This window comes from Humulus lupulus, chromosome X, assembly GCF_963169125.1.
Source record: "Humulus lupulus chromosome X, drHumLupu1.1, whole genome shotgun sequence".
Taxonomy (NCBI): Eukaryota; Viridiplantae; Streptophyta; class Magnoliopsida; order Rosales; family Cannabaceae; genus Humulus; species Humulus lupulus.
This window is the reverse complement of record NC_084802.1, coordinates 67,949,674-67,970,709: the sequence shown is the minus strand read 5'-3', so window position 1 is coordinate 67,970,709 and position 21,036 is coordinate 67,949,674. Positions and strand designations below refer to the sequence as shown.

Genomic DNA, 21,036 nt, shown 5'->3' with positions numbered 1-21,036 from the left:
GCGAAGCAATCGACAAAAGGAGATTATACCAATAGATTGGGAAATTGAAAGAACGTGCAGACAGAACCTAAAGTTAAAGAGGAGATTGGAGTTTACCATGGCTAATAATTTGGGAAACGGTGCTAATAATGGTCAAGGGGCTACATAAATTCCAAGGGAGCAAGGACCAAGAACATTAAGAGATTATGTACTTCCTACTGTTACAGGAGTGCATTCATGCATTAGACCTCCAACCATTGCTGCCAACAATTTTGAGATTAAGCCAGCCATCCTTCAAATGGTCCAAACAACTGTTTAGTTTGGAGGTCTGCCAACAGAGGATCCCAATTTACACATAGCTAATTTTCTGGAGTTATGCAACGTTCAAGATGAACGGGGTGAGTGATGATGCTATAAGACTGAGGTTATTCCCATTTTCACTAAGGGATAGGGTGAAGAGTTAGTTGATATCTTTACAGGCGAATTCTATCACTACATGGGAGGAGTTAGCTCAGAAATTCCTTGCCAAATTCTTTCCTCCAGCAAAGGCTGCAAAGTTAAGGGGTAAGATTAATAACTTTTATCAGTTGGATGGAGAGTCACTATATGATTCTTGGGAGCGCTTTAAGGAGTTGTTAAGGAAGTGTCCACATCATGGAATAGAAAAGTGGATGTTGGTGCATAATTTTTATAATGGGTTGAATGGAACCACGAGGACAATTATAGATGCCGCAGTAGGAGGTGCCTTTATGAGTAAGAGTGCTAATGAGGCATATGAGCTATTAGAGGAGATGGCGATGAATAATTACCAATGGCCAACTGAAAGGGGACAACCAAAGAAGATGGCTGGAATGATGGAATTGGATGCTATATCCATGCTTACAGCTCAAGTTGCAGCCTTGACAAAGCAACTACAAAAGACTACACTCCCATCTCAAGCTATGCAAGTTCAAAACCTTTGTGAAGTGTGTGGTACAAACCATCAACCAAACCAATGCCCTGCTATAGATATGAATAATATGCCCATGGAAGAAGTACAAGCTATAGGAAATTTTTCGAGACAACCTAATAACCCCATTTCCATGACCTATACCCTAGCTTGGAAGAACCATCCTAATTTTTCCTGGTTTAACAACCAAAACACTCTCCAACCTTATCCTCCACCTCAGCCACAATATCAACATGCCCAAAATAGGCCACCATATCCACAACAATATGCACACCAAAATCCTCCACCTGGCTATTATCAACCTGCACAAAATAGACCACCTCACCAAATGCCAATGACACCAGCTGAACCTCAACCTAATGTACTTAACCAATTCATGACTGAAACCAGGGCATCCATAAGAAGTTTGGAGACACAAATAGGGCAATTGGCTACTTTAATGTCGAATAGAGCTCAAGGAAATTTTCCTAGCACTACAGAAGTTAATCCTAAAGAACAGTGCCAAGCTATTACTTTGAGGAGTGGAACGAGGTATGAAGGGCCAAAGAAGAATCAATTGGAAGAAGAAGAAGGTCAGAAGGGAAATACTCATGGTAAAGAGGAACATAAGTTAATGATGAAAATGTTACTGAGGACCTTAAGAAAGAAGAGGAGACTCCACCTGTAAGTATTGAGCACCATGTTAGAATTCCATATCCACAAAGGCTTCGCAAGCATAATTTGGATAAGTAGTTTGCAAATTTTTTAGAGGTGTTCAAGAAGCTACATATTAATATACCATTCGCAGAAGCATTAGAACAGATGCCCAGCTATGTAAAGTTTATGAAGGAGATTCTCTCTAATAAAAGAAAGATGGGTGACTACGAAACAGTGGCGTTAACAAAAGAATGTAGTGCGATTTTGCAAAGGAAACTTCCTCAAAAGTTACGAGATCCTGGGAGTTTTACTATTCCATGCACGATTGGGGAGTTTGTGTAATGACCCAACTACTCTAGACTTTGGACCATTAACGACAACTATACATAGACACTAATCTTTAATAAAACTTACAAGTGAAATAATCATTACTTCATTAAAAACTTGTAAAAACAAATGTTAAACTACATTAAACTTAAAGTAGGATATGGGATCCCATTATTTAAAAGAAAAACATAACATACTTGTAAATAAAATGGATTACATAATAAAGTGCGGAAAATACATATAAAACCATAATTAAAGAGACTTCATCCTCGAATCGAACTCTCGGCCCTTTGATTCCATTCCATCTCAATACACATTCCCAAGCTTCCAAGAACCTTTCCTGCCACCAAAGCTATTTTCCTGCACATATAAACATAAAGGAGTGAGCCTAATGCCCAGCAAGGAAAACCTAACACGTAAACCATATACATAAAATTCATAATGCAACATAAAACATATCATAAACATATGTCACATATACTATAATGGCCATTATTACTTGGGGTCCCATAAACAAACAAGTCATATGCCCATTAGATTTGTGGGGCTTGCTAGCTAAGCAAGTCATATGCCCATAAATTTATTGGGGCTTGTTAGTTATACAGGTCATATGCCCAAGTCTACAAACATACATAACATCACATAAATCATAGGTTAATCATAACACATACATTATAAGATAACACATAAGATAACATATAGAATCCTATCCTATTTTCCTTACCAAAAGTACCGGGATATGAGAACAGATTTGGGACTTTGGAACACTCCTAAAAACCATAAATGGAAGGGTGAGTATACTAAAGAGAATGAGATGAAAAGAATGGACGAACTATACCATTAAGAATATACTTACCAAAAACCTTATGTTCAAGATCTTAGATTTCTTATCCAAGAATAAAGAATAAAGTTAGGGTGCTGATAGAAAACTATAAGAACTTAAAGAAAAATAATACCAAATGAACTAGAGTTTGGAATACCTTGAATGCTTCTATGACCAATCTAAACCTTGAAATGAAATGTGCTATAAACCTTACTTCCCAAGTGTTTGGTAAGCTTATAATCCCCAACCCAATGTGTTTACCCTCTCAAAAATAACCTAGCAACTTGTAGCCTCTGAACTTAGCTTGATGAATGAATAAATGGCTGGGTACTAGTTCCTATTTATAGAGTTCAATAATGAAAAGATCTTCATTTAACTTGAACAAAATAATGGCTTTTTAAGTGAAAAATATTTGAATTATCGTTCAGCAGAGGCTGAAGACTCGGTTAGAAAGATGCTGGACTTATCAAGATGTTAAAGATTAAAATGGGAACATTTTAAAAAATATTCAAAAGTACACTGAAGGAGCCGATATATCACCCCTTGTAGGCGATATATCGCCTGGGCCAGCATGCCTGAGGCTCGTCGAGGTGCTCGTGCGAAGTTACATGTTTTTCGTATCCCCATACTGCGATATATCGCCCCCTATAACTGCGATATATCGGCATACACTGAATATTTAAACATGAAATTGCACATTTTAAGCTTAATTTGAATTGAGTAAACAGCCTTGACTAAGTCCTCTAACGTTTTCAAAGCTGCTGACAGATCCTAGGATATTCAAATATTACTCTTAATAAACTAATTCCTAAAAAATACTTAATTATCATTAAATATACACATGACAAGTGTTACTTTCTTATTGGGTCTATCTAAACCTTATAATATAATAAATATTACCATTAATATCAGTTATATTAATCAAACCTCAGGTTAAAATTAATATTCTTAAACTATAGGTTAAACTTAGAAAATCTACAAGTGTTACTATGAGTGTCCAAATAAATCCCGGTCTGAACCAAAGTCTACAGTCATAAAAATACTACTACTATTACTATTATACTACTATCTAACTAGCTAAGTAAAGTTCTTGGACTCTACAGTTTGAATGTAAGCATGCACTTTGTGATTTGGGGGCAAGTATTAATTTAATGCCTTTGTCAGTATTCCGTAGACTTGGTTTGGGGGAAGCTAGGCCAACCACAGTAACATTGCAGCTGGCTAATAGATCTGTGAAGCATCCACGAGGTATTATAAAAGATGTATTGGTAAGGGTGGATAAGTTTATATTTCCAGCTGATTTTATAGTTCTTGATATGGAGGAGGATGAAAATGTTCCTATTATTTTGAGGAGACCCTTTTTAGCAACTGGGCAAGCATTGATAGATGTGCAAAAAGGAGAGTTAAAGCTAAGAGTTCAAGGGGAATCAATTGATGTGGTAGAAGTGGTCTTTAATGTATTTAAGGCTATGACTTATCCTAAAACAAGTGATAGTTGTTTCTCAGTTGATGTGGTAGAAGAAGTAGTAGGAAGAAAAGAAGTAATTGAGGATCCTCTTGAAATAAGCCTTATAGTTGATGATGTAGATGGTGAGGAAAATGAAGAAGCGATGAGTTATTTGAAGTGGATAAAATCATCGGAGTCATGGAGCCATAAGAAATTTGAAGAATTGGGTGAGGGACCGGAAAGACCATTACCGTCGATTGTGAAGCCACCTATTTTAGAACTGAAAGTTTTACCAGACCATCTCCGTTATGCTTATCTTGGTGAAAAAGAGACTCTTCCGGTTATAGTTTCATCACTTCTTTCGGAAGAAGAAGAGGAGAAGTTGTTGAGGGTGTTGAGGGCTCATAAAACTGCTATAGGGTGGACTTTGGCTGATATAAGAGGAATTAGCCCATCAAAAGTTATGCATAAAATTCTCATGGAAGATGATGCAAGACCGACTATTGATGCTCAACGAAGACTTAATCCGACAATGAAAGAAGTGGTGAGAAAAGAGATTTTGAAATGGTTAGATGCTGGAGTGATTTACCCTATTTCTGATAGTGCGTGGGTGAGTCCAGTACAAGTAGTACCTAAGAAGGGTGGTATGACGATGGTGAAGAATGAAAGTAATGAACTGATTCCAACATGGATTGTGACGGGTTGGAGGATCTGTATAGACTATCGGAAGTTAAACAAGGCAAATAGGAAAGATCATTTTCCTTTGCCTTTTATTGATCAGATGTTGGATAGGTTGGCAGGGCATAACTACTATTGTTTTTTAGATGGGTACTCAGGCTATCACCAGATCGTAATTGTATCGGAGGATCAAGAGAAGACAACGTTTACATGTCTTTATGGAACTTTTGCTTTTAGACGAATGCCATTCGGGTTATGTAATGCACCAGCCACGTTTCAACGGTGTATGATGGCAATATTTTCTGACATGGTTGAGAAGGGGATTGAAATTTTTATGGATGATTTTTCGGTTTATGGGTCCTCTTTTGACACGTGTTTGACTAATTTGGAGCTGGTGTTGAGGAGGTGTGAAGAGTCGCATTTGGTGCTTAATTGGGAAAAGTGCCACTTTATGGTAAATGAGGGAATTGTATTGGGGCACAAGATTTCTAAGAAAGGCATTGAAGTGGATAGGGAAAAAATTTCAACGATAGTGAATTTGCCACCACCGGTTTCAGTAAAAGGAGTACGGAGTTTCTTAGGTCATGCGGGATTTTATAGGAGGTTTATCAAAGATTTCTCCAAAGTTTCAAAGCCACTGTCCACTTTGTTAATGAATGGGGTTACATTCGATTTTGATGAGAAGTGTCAACAAGCTTTTAGGATACTTAAGGAGAAATTGATCTCGGCACCTATAGTTGTTGCGCCTCAATGGGATTTGCCATTTGAACTGATGTGTGATGCCAGTGATTTTGCGATTGGGGCAGTGTTGGGACAAAGAGTTGACAAGGTCTTTAGAACGATTTATTATGCAAGTCGTACCTTGAATGATGCTCAAATGAATTACGCAACTACAGAAAATGAGTTATTGGCCATAGTGTTCGCTTTTGATAAATTTTGGCCGTACTTGATTGGGAATAAGGTGGTTGTTTACACGGACCATTCTACGATAAAGTATCTTATGACCAAGAAAGATTCTAAGCCTCGTCTTATTCGGTGGATTTTGTTGTTATAAGAATTTGATGTGGAAATAAAGGATAAGAAGGGTACTGAGAATTTGGTGGCTGATCACTTGTCTAGATTGGAAGTTGATGAAGATTTTAAAGATAAAGAAGTTCAGATTAATGATGCTTTTCCTGATGAGCAGCTGTTTGAAGTAAGTGTTTGCAAGGATGTTCCATGGTTTGCAGACTATGTTAATTATTTGGCTGCTAAGGTTATACCTCCCGAGATGACAAGACAACAACTAAAGAAATTTTATTCAGAGGTGATGCATTATTATTGGGAGGAGCCTATTCTGTATAAACATTGCCCTGATCAAGTTATTAGGAGATGTGTGCCCAAAGAAGAGATGGTGTCTATCTTAACTCACTGTCATAGTTTGCATTGCGGCGGTCATTTTGGCAGAACAAGAACAACAACAAAAGTTTTGCAAAGTGGGTTTTACTGGCCTACATTATTTAAAGATGCTAATGATTTTGTTAAAAGTTGTGATCGTTGTCAATGGACTGGGAATATATCCAGAAGATATCAAATGCCAATGACTGGTATTTTGGAAGTTGAGTTATTTGACGTATGGGGGATAGATTTTATGGGACCTTTCCCATCATCGTATAATAATAAATATATTTTGCTTGCGGTAGATTATGTTTCTAAATGGGTAGAAGCTGCAGCAACGCCTACTTGTGATGGGAAGGAAGTACTTAAATTCCTTCATAAATATATCTTTACTCGATTCGGCACCCCAGAGCAATTATTAGTGATCAGGGAAGTCATTTTTGCAATAAGTGGTTCACTGCTCTTTGCGCTCGCTATGGTGTTCATCATCGAAAGGCGTTATTCTATCACCCAATTGCTAATGGCCAAGTTGAAGTTTCAAATAGGGAAATAAAAGGTATTTTGGAAAAGACAGTAAATACTTCGAGGAAGGATTGGTTGAAGAAGCTCGATGATTCACTGTGGGCGTATCGCACTGCATTCAAAACTCCGATTGGTATGTCACCCTATCGATTGGTGTTTGGTAAGGCTTGTCATTTACTGGTGGAACTAGAGCATAGAGCTTATTGGGCTGTGAAAAAGTTAAACGTTGATCTCTTCATGGCGGGGCAGAATAGGCTTATGGAGTTAAATGAGCTTGAAGAATTCCGAAATGAAGCTTATGAGAATGCGAAGATCTATAAGGAGAAGTCGAAGGCCTTTCATGATAAGCGAATATTAAGGAAGGATTTTCAACCAGGGGATAAAGTCTTGCCATTTAATTCCAGACTTAAACTTTTTCTTGGTAAATTGAAGTCGCGATGGTCAGGGCCGTACACGGTAGTTGTGTCACTTCCTTATGGAGCAGTGCAAGTTCATAGTGAGAAGACGGGACATTTTAAGGTGAATGGTCAGAGGTTGAAGCATTATTTGGAGGGTCCGGTGGAAAAATGCAAGTCCGTGGTGATGTTGGAACCAATTTGATCTAAAAATAAATAAGAGTCCGGCTAAAAGACGTTAAAGACAACGCTTTGAGGAGGCATTCCTTAGTTTATTTATTTTTCTTTTATATTTGAACAAAACATTTTTTTAATTTTTTTTTTTGTATTTATTTGATTTGGAACAATGTTTAGGGAATTTGTTTTAGTTTTTATTTCTATTTTTGATGTATTGTATGAACCGTGAAAATCGTGAAAAAAAACGCAAGATTTTTTAAGAAAAAGGTTAGAAAAATGATGATTGGAGGAGCATTAGTGCCATAGTGCTAATAAGAGGGCGCTACGGCGCTTATCTCAGAACCAAAAAGGGTATTTTGAACGGTCATTAGAGCTATAGCGCTATATTCGTAGCGCTACAGCGCAAGTTCCAGAGAAGAAAAAAAGAATTTTGAAGTTACTAGCGCTACAACGCTGGTCTTGTAGCGCTACAACGCTAGTTCTAAAGGAAAAGCCCAGAAACGATATAGAGCGCTACAGCGCTGTATATGTAGCGCTACAACGCTCTGACCAGAATTTTTTTTAAAAAACCCAGGGGGTTTCGGATTTCATTTCATTCAGCCTCATTTTTCTTGTTCTTCTCATGTTCTCTCTCCCAAGGCCTCCCTAGATCTTCCATTGTAGTTATTACCCAGAAAATTTCACCATACATTCTCCCTTTTTCTTTCATTTTCTCTTCTATCTTAGCCTTTTTACCCTTCCCTTGATTTCTTTATTCTCAAACCCATTCCAATTTCCCAATTCAGTTTTTGAAAACCCTAAAAATTCAGAGTTTTAATTTCTTGTTGAAGAACGAAATTTTCAAGGGGTTATACTCATTCAAGCACAAGGGAGTCCATTTCAAGGGTTAGTAAGTATTTCCATCCCCTCTTATTCTCAGATTTTTGATGCATTTGGGATTGGATTGCATTGTTGATTGTTGTTGGTGGATTGATTTTTGGGCTGTGATTTGGGGTATTTGGTTATTGTGTTTGTGAGGTTGAGAATCTTGAGTAGTTGTGAAGAGGAAAAGTGTTTAATTTAAGGGGAGGTGCTGTTAAAAATTTTGTATTTTGAGTTGGTGAGAGTGTGGATAATGGCTCCAAAAAATAGAGCGGGTAGGAATAAGGATAAGGTGAAAGGACAAGCGTCTACTTCTCAAACAAGAGATGATAATGCAGAGCCATAATATGATGAAACTAGGTTTATTAATTTTCAGGCTCAAGAGTGTTATGAGAAATTTGTTAGAAAACCCTTAATGCCTAAGCGTGAGGTAGATTATCAGTCTGACCATTATCATCATCAGATTTTTGAGTTAGTTAGAGCAAATATTGTGGCTAGGAAGTGGGAAGATTTTGTGAAAAATTTGGCACAGGCAAATGTATCATTGGTGTATGAGTTTTACGCCAATCTACGGAATAAACACAATGATATAGTTTTTGTTCAAGGTAAGCACGTGCCTTTTACTGTAGAGGCCATTAATAAGGTGTTTAAGGTCCCACACATAAAACAGGAGGAGGAGGAATACACTAAGTTTTTGAAGGGATACATAGATTATACTGCTGTGGCTGACAAATTATGTTTTGAAGGTGCTCCTTAGACCTTATCTGGCTCTTTACCAAAAAGTATAGCGTCTTGTCAGCTGAATGTTGAAGCCAAATTTTGGGCCTTCTTTGTTTGTACTCAATTCATGCAAGTAAGTCATGTGTCTGACATGACTAGGGATCGAGTACTTCTCATGTATGCTTTGATGACAGGGATGACTATTAATCTGGGTTCATGGATTAAGGGTAATATTGAGTTCATTGAAGAGGGTCATACTACTGGAGGTTTGGGCCATGGATCTGTCATCACCATGTTATGTCTGAAGGCTAGAGTTTCGGAGTTTGTGACTGATATATATCAGTCGTTGCAGCAGCCTTTATCGATTATTTTGATGAAGGATTATCCCGAGCCTGTTTTATATGTGCCGCAAGCTAGGAAAAAGGGGAAGCGTCGTGTTGAAGCTGAGGTGGAAGAAGAGACTGATCTAGTGCTGCAGGGCGGTAATAGTGATCAGTGCATGCAGCAAGTCAGTGATAAGTTGGATTATCTTATCCAACAAAATCAATATATGGTTCAACAACAGCACATGATGAATCAGTATATGGGTCAAAGGTACGAATATGAGGTGAATCATGTGGCTCGTTTGAACAATCTGGTGAGTCGGTGGTCCTTAAATGAATCGGATCAAACTTATTTTGTGCCACCACCACCATATCCGCCGTATTCTCCATTCTACTCTCCGCCTCCGCATCCGTCATTTGCTGGTTTTCTAGGGCCTCAGCCTCCGCAGTCTCAACCTTTTGAGGGACCTTCGTTTCAGCCGCCACCACCGCCATACTGACGTGGCTGGTTAGCTAAGTCTCTGTTCTCATTCTTTATATATACTTAACATTGGGGACAATGTTCAGTTTTAAGTTTGGGGGAGAGATTTATTTCTTATGTGTTTTTGTTTGTTTTACGGTTTATTTGTTTTTTAATTTTCATCAGTTGTTCATTTGGAGTCATGTTTTAGAGTATAAATTAAGTTGATAATAATTGCCATTTCAATATGATTGACTGTTTTGTAGTATAATCCAAAGGAAAAATTGATGTGTTTCTAAAAATAATCTGTGTGCTTGGTTAGATTACTTTGTTTTTTTCACTGTGATTTGTTGACATTAGAGATCTATGGCTCATACATTGCAAATTTTATACTTGAGTTATTTTATGCATGTCAAATTTGGATTGTGGACTGAAAAGTTTGAAAAATTCTAGAACCTGCTTGCTTACTATTTGAGATGAAATTTGAAACAGTACACATTTAGGAAAATGATATAGGCAATTTTGGACTGGTTGTGCCTTTCAAGCTAACCCTATTAAATTTTATCCTTAGTCAACCCTTTTGAGCCTTATAACCATTTTCTTGATTAACACATTCTTTTGAGCCTATCTGTAAAATGAAATACCATTTACTCTTTTTGACCCATACCATGAGCATGAAAATTATTATATGAGGGGAGTGAATGTGTAATGGGATGTTTGTATTATGTGTTATCAAGGAAATTACTTTTGATTGAGAAAGATATTGAAAAAAAAATTTAAAGAAAAAAAAAGAAAAGAAAAGAAAGTGAAAAGTGATTATGCTCCCAAATAATTATTTATTGAAAAATCAAAGTTTGGGGGAGTTTATTGAAGAAAAAAGAAAAAAAAATGTATATTCTCAATCATTGCACAGAAAAAGGGGTAACAAGGGATGAGTGGTGTGAAATTTTTGGGAAAGCTTGTTTAGTGGAATGCTTATGGTATGATTAAGTCTAAAATTGTCTCTTCATCTACCTATACCTAAGCCTTCTATTACAACCCTTATAAAGTCCTATTGATTCTTATTTGTGCATTTGTTTATATTAATGGAGAATAGTAAGTAATGCAGGCATATGGACTATTTGAGTTTGTGGTTAGTTGGTGAGAATTTGATATGCATAAAGTGGTTTAATTATCTTATTTGTGAGTTATGAGTAAATGAGTTTTGGTGTTGATAAATTGCAGTGAAATGGTGAAGTGATTGAGACTGAAAATCTAGATTAATGTTTAAATAACATGATTGTTTTTCCTGCGAATTATATATGCATAATAGTTTTGAGTGTTGAATTGATTGGTTATGTCAATGTGGTTTGTTAGGTTTGAGTCTAGTTAGATTCTTTACTCGAGGGTGAGTAAAGGGTTAGTTTGGGGGAGTTTGATAAACGAGTTTTAAGCTCGTTTATGGTCTAGTTTTTAGGGTGTTTTTCATTAGTTTAGGATTATTTTATTTCAGAATTATGTTCGTTTGTTCATGTTTCAGGTTTTCCATGCTAAATTGGTAAAAAGAGTGAAAAGGAGGGAAAGTGGACCAAAATCAGGTTTTTTGGGATTGATATGTGCAATTTTGGGTGCTGTTAATAGCGCTATAGCATTATCAAGGGAGCGCCGTAGCACTATAAAGAACTTCGATGCAAGAATGATTTTGACTTTAGCGCCACAGCGCTATAAATTTAGCGCCACATCGCTATCATGAACAATTAAGCAGTGCTACAACGCTACAACAAGAGCGCTAGCAAGCAAATTTTCCAGGTGTTTTGGTTCTGACTTTAGCGCTACAGGGCTACAATAAGAGCACTACAACGCTAGTACACTAAAATTTTGAGGAATTTTGTCACTGACAATAGCGCTACAAATATAGCGCTATAGCGCTGGTGACGCGATTTTCAGATTTTAGATGACTTTTTGAAGGGTAATCTGGTCTTTTCACTTGGGAACTTTGGAGGGCTATTTAAGGAACATGATGCTGCGAATTTAGGAGGACTGGAAGTTCTAAAAACCCTAGATGAAAAGAGGCTGCTGTAATTATTTTCTCTGTTTTTGTTTTCATCTGAATTCTAAGGTTAATCTTATGAACAATTATTTGCAGTTTATTTTCATCATGGAATTTATGAACTAATTTCTTTTATCTAGGAATTAATGTAGTCACTGAGATTCTATTTAATTTTCTTATGATTTTCTATTGATACTTCTTTTCTATTCTAATCTATATGATGTGTGTTTAATGCTAGTAAATACTTGATCACTATTTGCTTGATTTAATGGTTTTGATTCAAAATTCAAAAGATGAGAATTGAATATGCTATCATTGTATATACATAGGGTGCATAATGGACGAAAGTACCTGTATGACTTGTGTAGTAATTAGGTTTCCATGTTTAGTGCCTTCTATATGTTCAAGTTTATCAGAGAAATGTAGAAAACCTGCATATAGATTGAGGTCTTATATCTTGAAAAGGAATAGGAATCGATTATATTAACCTGCTATTAGAATAGAAAGAAGAGATTTAGAATTGATTATTAAAATTAATAGAATGAACAATTGATGAAATTAATTTCTAGGTTGTTTTTATTATTGATTCTTAAGTAGTGATTCATTGTTTTGTTTCCAGTTCTTTAATTTTGGTTCATACTTTATAGGATTTCTTTTATTTTTAATTGTTCACTTAAATTTTAGTTAACCAAATAAAATTCGAAAATCAATTAGTGGTACTTGGGAGATAGTCTTTGTGGGACGATATCCGTTCTTCGGAATTTACTACTTGATACGACTACGTATACTTGCGTACATAAATTATAGATCATATTTTATATTTCATACTTACTTTGTATTTGCACAATATTTTGGGTTTTAAATAAAGATATGTTATTTCTTATGTATGTATTCAAATTAGTAGCTATGACTTAATAGATTTTAATGGTCTGAAGTCTTAGAAATAGTCAGGTCATTACACCTATGCAACCTCCTCGTAATAAGTCTCTAGCCCTCAATGCTGATATAATAGGAATACGAGGTTTGTGCATAGTTCCCACAAATACGAATGGGTCCTCACCCTCAAGTTCAAAGGTTACTGTAACGTCCCAAATTAACTATTAAGGCTGAGTGCCTTGATTACTATGCCTGGAGTGCATAATTGGATTTATATGCAGAATTAATCGAATAAATGTTTGACTACGTGACATACATGATTTATATGGTAATATGAATATATGTGCATGTTTATGTGTATTAAATATGCATGTAGGCCCGTTTTTGTAAATTGGGGCATATTCGTAATCTTTGACCCATTGATGGTATATTTGTAATATATATGCGTTATGAGTGAAACCACAGTATTGTGGAGATATCTTTGAGATGTGGGGTCCAAGGCGATCCTAGTGAGTGGATTAGCAGGATAGTCACAATGGGGTTAATACTCAGCTCAGGATGAGCCTAGGGATATTTTGGGAAACATAGTGAGCATTTAGGATCTATCGGGTAATGGGTAGTTATTTGGTGATTAATTGGGTATGTCGGGATTGATTGGGAATTTATAAGACAATTTGAGGATTAGCGAGAAATGTGGCTAATGATTATTTTGCCCTTGAGGGCATTGAAGGGAAACCATTTGGGTTAAGGGTGTTATGGTCTTTTGCTGGCCTTTGGGTGGGTCTTGGCTGAGGCTAGAAGACTTGAGAAACAATCAGAAAGCACCCAAAAACACTCTTAGCCACTCCCTCTCTCTCTCTATCTCGTTTCTCTCTCTCCCTTGAGGTACTTAGGCATTTTTGAGTTTCTTGGAGAAGGATGGCTAGAGAATTGAGGACCTGGGCAAGGACTAGGATTAGGAAGCAGCTATGGGATTGTGAATCTCAGTGGAGGTAAGACTTGTACTCTGTTTTTTTTGTGATGAATTCTACTATGGTTTAAGTTTTGTTGAGGTTTGAACTTTAGTTTTGAATTTGAGTTTTGGTGAGGATATGAACTAGTTTATGAGGTAATTATGATATCTATGCTATGTTATTATGGATTCTAGAATCAATTTTAGACTTAGCCATTATTTAGGGTAAATTTGGATGGGTTGAGCTCGAAAAAATGAAGGGGAAACGCTGGGGAATTCTAGGTTTTGGAGCTTGAACTGCGACTCTGTTCTTCAAGTGCCGCGACTCGTGTGCATGAAAAGGCTTGGCGGTTCTCTGAAACTGCCCAGGCCCCGCGGCACAGGTTGGGGCGTGTCGCGGCCCGTGCCCCAGGAGAGAGCCTTAGGCTCTCTGACTTATAGCGCGCTGCGACCCTAGAGGGTTGGGCTCAAGCTCAAATTGAAGAAAATAGCCAAAGCATGGTTTTAAGCTCGAGAACTCAAATCTAAAGTCTTGGGAAGGATTCTACTACCTAGTTTAGTGGAATTTGAGGTCTCAGAGGCTAGTATATTATTCCGAAGCTTCTAATTGATTTAGGTTTTGATAGTTGTTCGTTATTACGTTGTGACTAGGTTATACCGCCAGGGCTTAGGGATAGGGATTGTGCTCGGGACTTCCATATGCCAGCTGCTCGGGACTTGAGGTAAGAAAACTGCACCCGGGTTGTGATTGGGGCTCGGAACCCTATTAAAAAATATGTTATGATTGTCATTATAACTATATCTAAGAATATCTGGATAGGCATGCTTGTATATGCTGCCTTTGATTGCTTGTTGTGCAATGTATATTTGTGATTATATCTATTCTGAAGGTCGGCCTAAGGGCGCCGATAATAAGCGTGTGGAACTCAGCTCAACCTAAGCGTGCTGAGGTCGGCTATAAGACCAAAGGACTTGGCCTAAGGGCGTCGGGCCTGAACATTATACAATAAATAGAAGTGCTGTTTGCACTTAACTAATTGTATTGGTTGATGAAATTGGATTATGTGTTTGATTGAGCTGAATATTACTATTAAGCTTATTGCTTATATCCTGTTGTTGATTTAATTTATTGATCTAAGTTTACTGTTTATATACTGGTGCTTATTTGTGCCTGTTGATTTAAGTTTTCTTGCTAAGACTTGGCTCACGGGTGCTATGTGGTGCATGTAAGGGAAAGGGATAGCCGGACCAGCCATGAGTTGGAGATCTTCAGGGGTGGTGTGTACATTTGCAACCTACTCAACCGCCAAGGTCAGGATAGCCTGGGAGGAACTAGGGTTGAACCCTGTTTTGCCACTTAGGACAGCTAATTTGCATTCCTTTTTTTCTCTTTTATCAGCTTGTAAGCACTTTTTGGGTTCCCGTGTATAAACTCAATATTTTAATGAAAAATAATTACTTCGTTGACCAAAATTTTTAATACCTAACCTTGATCTAGTATTTAGTTACACGTTTAAGTCTAAATGACTCGCTTAGCGAGTTAAGCACTATTTTAAACACACAGTGTAACCGTCTTGGCTAACCAGGGTGTTATAGTTACCATATTTTACTTACAATCTATGGTTGCCCCATACTTGGTTAGCCAATCCATACCCAAAATCATATCAAAGTCATCCATAACAAGCTCAATCAAATCCATTGATAATTCTCTATTGTCAACCTCTACCAGTATTGATCTGACCAATCTTCTAGAGACTACCAGATTCCTAATTGGAAATGAAGTCTGAAATCCCAATGCATAATACTCACATGGTCTACACAACCTATCAATCACTCTACCAGATATAAAGGAATGTGTAGCCCCATAATCAATCAACACTATATAAGAAGCACCAGCACTAGAGAACTGACTTGTCACTAATGAGGGACGAGCCTCAGCCTTTGACTGTGTCAATGCAAACACTCGAGATGGAACCAAGCTATTTGCCTTCTTTGGTTCTTCCTTCTTCACCCTCGGGCAACCTTTTTCTAAGGTGCCCAACTATACCATATAAAAATCAAGCCTTTGCTCGACACTCTCCAATGACGTCTCCTGCATCTGACACATTCTAGATAAGTCTTCCAGCTCTCATTGCTGCCCCGGTGGCCAATCCGCATACCCTGCGACCTCTTGTCGGGGCCTATAACTGTAATAGTGTCTTGGGTCTTCCTTCTCTAGGGCCTCCTCCCCTACCAGATTTTGTAAAGGGAGGCCCCACCCTCCTTGTGTCCTTTCTGGCCGCGTTCTCATGCCATATCTTGTTCTCTGCACCCTCAGCAGTAAGGGCCTTCTTTATAACCTGAGCGTAAGTCGTCACTCTAGGTATAGAGATAATTCTGACATCCCGGACTATCATAGCATTTAGCCCTCGAAAAAACCTCTCATTTCTTATCACATTAGTTGGCACCAAGTCAGAAGCGAACTTGGCCAACCTATTAAATTTCATAGCATACTCTGTCACTATCATGGCGCCCTGCACCAAATTACTGAACTCATCTGCCTTTACAGCTCTAACTGCATCATTATAGTAATTTTCATTGAATAATTCTCTAAACTCTTCCCAACTTAGAGTCTTCACATCTCTGGTCTGGGAAACCACTTCCCACCAAATTCGGCCTTCCTCCAGAAACATAAATGTGGCACATGCCACTCTCTCATTACCTATCACCCCATAAAGTCCAGAATGGAGGTGGTCATACCCATCCACTGCTTAGCTCTTAACGAATCTGGCTCTCCCTCAAAGGTAGGAGGGTGTTGCTTCCTGAAGCACTCATAAAGAGGCTTCCACCTGTTCTCAGCCCCTGACTATTGCTATAAGACTGGTACCACGACATGTGGCACAACTAGCATAGCTTTCTCTGCTGGAACCTCTTACTATCTCAATAAGCAGATCTCCTCCTCTTGTCTCTGTAATATGGCTTGCATGTCAGCAAGCACCTATTGCTAGTTCTCAGGGGCTAGTGGAGGGTTCTGGCCTTGATCATTATCTCTGACCTGAATTTTGGCACCGATTAGTTCATCTGATTTCCATGGAAGCATACTTCCAAGTCTATCTGCAATTAATGACTCGACTCATCAGGCAAAAATAACGGTGCCTAGCACCACCCTACGATCCAAAAATCGAACAAATAAGTATACACATGGAATAACAGTGCTAATAAGCAGTTCAAGAGCTTTCACATACATCAATCATGCTATTAAGCACGTCTTTTCATACTCATGCTCACTCATAGTGTTAATGAGTATGTTCTTAGCATTTACAAGCAAATAATGGTGCAATAAGTATTTCTTTAACATTCACAGCAACAATAGTGCTAATAAGCACGTCTTTTATCATCCACATAGCAGTTAAGGGCCAGGCCCTATCAGTATATCTCATGCTTCCTATTCAAGCATGCATATAAGGAATATATACTTCAATTAAGTAGCTAAGAACATAGTCACATTAATAGGTACCAAACCCTGAGTCAAGCTTATCTTTAGCGGCGAGTGTACATGCCTAGCTAGTCTTCAGGAACCTTTAAACCTAGGCCACTTTGATATCAAGTTGTAATGTCCTACTAATCCAAGACCGTTACACTATGTAGTTAAAATAGTGCTTAACTCGCTAAATAAGTTATTTGGACTTAAAACATGTAATTGAAATTAATACAAGGTTTAGGTACTAAAAATTTTGGTCAAACAATAATCATTTTACTAAAAAGGCTTTAAGTTTGATAAATGGGATCCAAAAGAGCTTAAAACTATTACAGATCTAAAATGAATACAAAGGCCGACCTAAGCGGCAAAATCAGGGTCCAACCATAGTTCCGATAGATATCCTCGGTTGTGGCGGTTGAGCAGGCCGCATATGTACACCCCGCCCCTCAAGCTCTCCAACTCATGGCTGGTCCAACTTTTCTTTTCCTTTACCTACACCATATAATACCTGTGGGCCGAGGCTCAACAAGAAAATGTAATCATGCTCATAAGCAGTTAATCAACAAATTACAGATCATAATGAACATGCCTAGCAGTAATAACCATACTCATGGAAGTATTTAATCCATGAAAGCGACTATAGAGTCACACTGGGGCCCATTGCCCTATTTCCTTCTAATTAGCCTTAGAGCTAGCCCACCACATCTTGCACTTTATGTTCCAGGCGGCCATAAGGTCGTTCAATGTATATCACGCTTCTGGGTTAGTTCAACAACATCAGCCTGTGTTCAGCACGCTAATGCTGCCCTCGACTGATAAACCGAGCATTTCAATCATATATGACTGATAAACCCTTGACTTATAAGCCAAGATTTTCAATCTCATATGTCTGATAATGTAACGTCTCAAATTACCTAATAAGGTTTAGGGCCTTGATTAGGGGGCCAGGATGGCAAACTATGGAAAATTATGTGTATATGTGATATTTATGTGTATCATTGTATGAATATGTGAGTTATACTATAATATAACTTGATATGCATGTTTAGGTATATTAAATAAGCATGTGGGTCTGTTTCTTATCAGAAGGGCAATTTTCATAATTTGGCCCGTTATGGGTATATTTGGCATATATGTGATATATGTGTGAGACCACATTATTATGTGGATATATTTGGGTTACTTGGCATGAGGCGATCCTAGGGAGAAAGTTAGCAGGAAAGTCATAACGGGACCAATACTTGACAAGGAGTGAGTCAAGGGGTATTTTGGGTATTTAGTACATTATCGGGATATTGGGTAATAGGAATGAATATTCGAGGATATATTTGGAGTTAGTGAGATCAGGAGGGAATTCTGGGATTTTGACTATTTTACCCCAGGGACGTTTTTGGGTACGCCGAGCTTATACCAAGTTGTAACAGACCGTTACTGTGGACTTCAAATAGTGCTTAACTCGTTAAATGAGTCATTTGGTTATAAACGTGCATCTAGGTGTCATTAATAGGCCAGGGTGAAAATCTCAGTAAAAAGGAATGGATATATTTTATTTAAAGCATTAAACTGTACATTGGCCCATAAAAGTGTTTACAAAGTTATTTACAATCCAAAATAGTCATTACATTATGAAAATTACAACCCGCCGACTTAAGCAGCAAAAATAGGGTCAACCCCTAGTTCCTCTAAGAAACACCTTGGCCGTGGTGGTCAAGTGGCAGCATATGTACACATCACTACCTATGCTCTCCACTCAAGGCTGGGTGAGCTTTTCTTTTCCTTTACCTGCACCACATAGCACCCGTGAGCCAAGGCTCAGCAAGAAAACTTATTATAGCATTTATGTAATATCAATAAATGATTCTGGTAATCATTCTGGGGCTTGTAGCCCTTATCAGATAATGAGTCACACTCTGAGGCTTCGCACCCTAATCAGATAGGTAACTAATAAGTCATACTCTGAATAGATAACTAATAAGTCTATCTCTGGGGTTCTGCTCCCTAAGCCATGTGACGTTCAGTCACCTGAGCCTTTTGGCCAGGCTCTACGTAACTAGCCTTTAGACTAGACAAGCACTTTTAGTTTTCTTTGACCTTAGGGTCGATCAAGCATTTCATGCTCATGTTGATTAGATCTAATCATTTCGGCCTGTGTTAAACACATTAATGCTGTTCTTGACTCTTAAGCCAATACCACACGACCAGCGCTCAGTATCATTGTTGAACTTGACTGATAAGTCCCAGCTTCATGATTAATACTAAACACCATTATTGTTCCCTGACTAATAAGTCAGTGCCATACGCAGATAAGCAAAGGTGCTATGCATTTACTATGCAATCAACGTCCATATATAGAGCACTCAACACGCTTCATCAATAACCATGCATGTCACATACTCCGGTTCGAGCGTGAAATAATAAAAGAACGACCTTTGAGAACGATCGGTCCTTAAGTCCCTTAGCGGTCACCTAGTCATAACCAAATATGAAATCCCATCAATAAAAAATAAATAATAAAAGGTTCATGGCCTAAACCCCACTCTTGGGGCCTCAAATCGTACTAAAACGGTTAGTTGATTCGATCCCGAGCCTTAGGAAATGAAAACCCATGCTTAAAACCTTAAAAAACCCCTCCTGGCACAAAAGGAAGGGGCGGGCCACGACTTGACTTAGTGGGTCACAGCGCGCCCCCAAGACAGAGAGCCTCTGTCTGGGGTACCAGTGCGGGCCGCGACTTGGCCTAGTGGGTCACGGCGCGCCTACTAGACAGAGCCTAGGGGAGGCTCTGGAATGGGTTCAAGTCACGACTTGCATGAACTCGGTGGCGACTTTACCTTGCGAACCCAGCTCCCCTGCCTTTTTCTCAATCCAAACCAGCCAAAATCTTCACAAATTCAATCCCAAAATCTCAACCAAACATTGCCACAACATAACCAACATTTAAACAGCAAAACCCAAGCTATGGAAACACTAAAACCTCATCAAATTCCCACTTCTACAATCAAGATTCAAAGCTTAAACATAACCTTATAGCAAAACAAAAACCTTAAAATTCAACTGAAAACCTTGCCTTAACACAGAATTGAATCCCCTTCAATGGTTGAACTAAGGTCCTAAGTCTCCAAACCTTGATTTCCTAGCTTGAATCCTCAAGTTTACTCCAAAAATCACAACCTGAGAGAGAGAGAGAGAGAGAGATGATTGGAAGAGAAGAAGAAAGAAACTCTATTTTTTCCTTAAGCCTTAACCTTCTACAGCCCTCTAAGTTTAAACATATCCCATGGTCAAAAGACCAAAATGCCCCTAAGCCCAATTAATTCCTATACAGCCACCCAAGGGCAAAACACTCATTTCCCACTTATCCCGCTAATCATAATTAACGTCCTCCAATTTATGTTATTCCCAATATTCTCAAATAATAATTAAATCATAACCCATTACCCGTTCATTCCCGGTAATGTAATAAGCGTCAAATTACCCCTAGATAGTAAACTTACCCCGAGCCTGGAAATTAATCCCGTTATGATCAAACCGCTAATTTGCACTCTAGGATCATCTCATGTCGAATAGCTTGAACATATCCACATAATAATGTGGTCTCATCCATAAATCATAAACATGCACATAAATATACAAATATGCTCTTAATAGATCAAAATTATGAAAATGCCCTTCTAATGAGGGTTGGACCCACATGCATGCTATTATCATCATATATTCCACATAATCATGCATTTAATCACATGATTGCATAATAAATCAATTAGGGCCCTCCTGTCCCCCTAATCCAAGCATAAACCACATTAGGGAATTTGGGGCATTACAACTATCCCCTCCTAACAAAAATTTCATCCTCGAAATTTACTTGAATAACTCGAGATACTAACTCTGCATATTTGACTGCTGCTCCCAGGTCGTTTCCTCGACCGTGCTATTCCTCCATAATACCTTAACCAAAAGTATAGTTTTATTCCTCATGACCTTGTCCTTTCTGTCTAGTATCTGGACTGGTTGTTTCTCGTAGGAGAGATTTGCGTCAAGCTCCAGA

General features: G+C 38.1%; 1 non-coding gene across 1 annotated transcript; it reads right to left on the bottom strand.

Annotated features, from left to right (window-relative positions):
- Positions 1–533: 533 nt before the first annotated feature.
- LOC133807805 (small nucleolar RNA R71) lies at positions 534–640 on the bottom strand. Its single transcript, XR_009879697.1, has one exon. It is a non-coding gene; the product is annotated as a small nucleolar RNA R71 (small nucleolar RNA).
- Between the last annotated feature and the right edge of the window lie 20,396 nt (positions 641–21,036).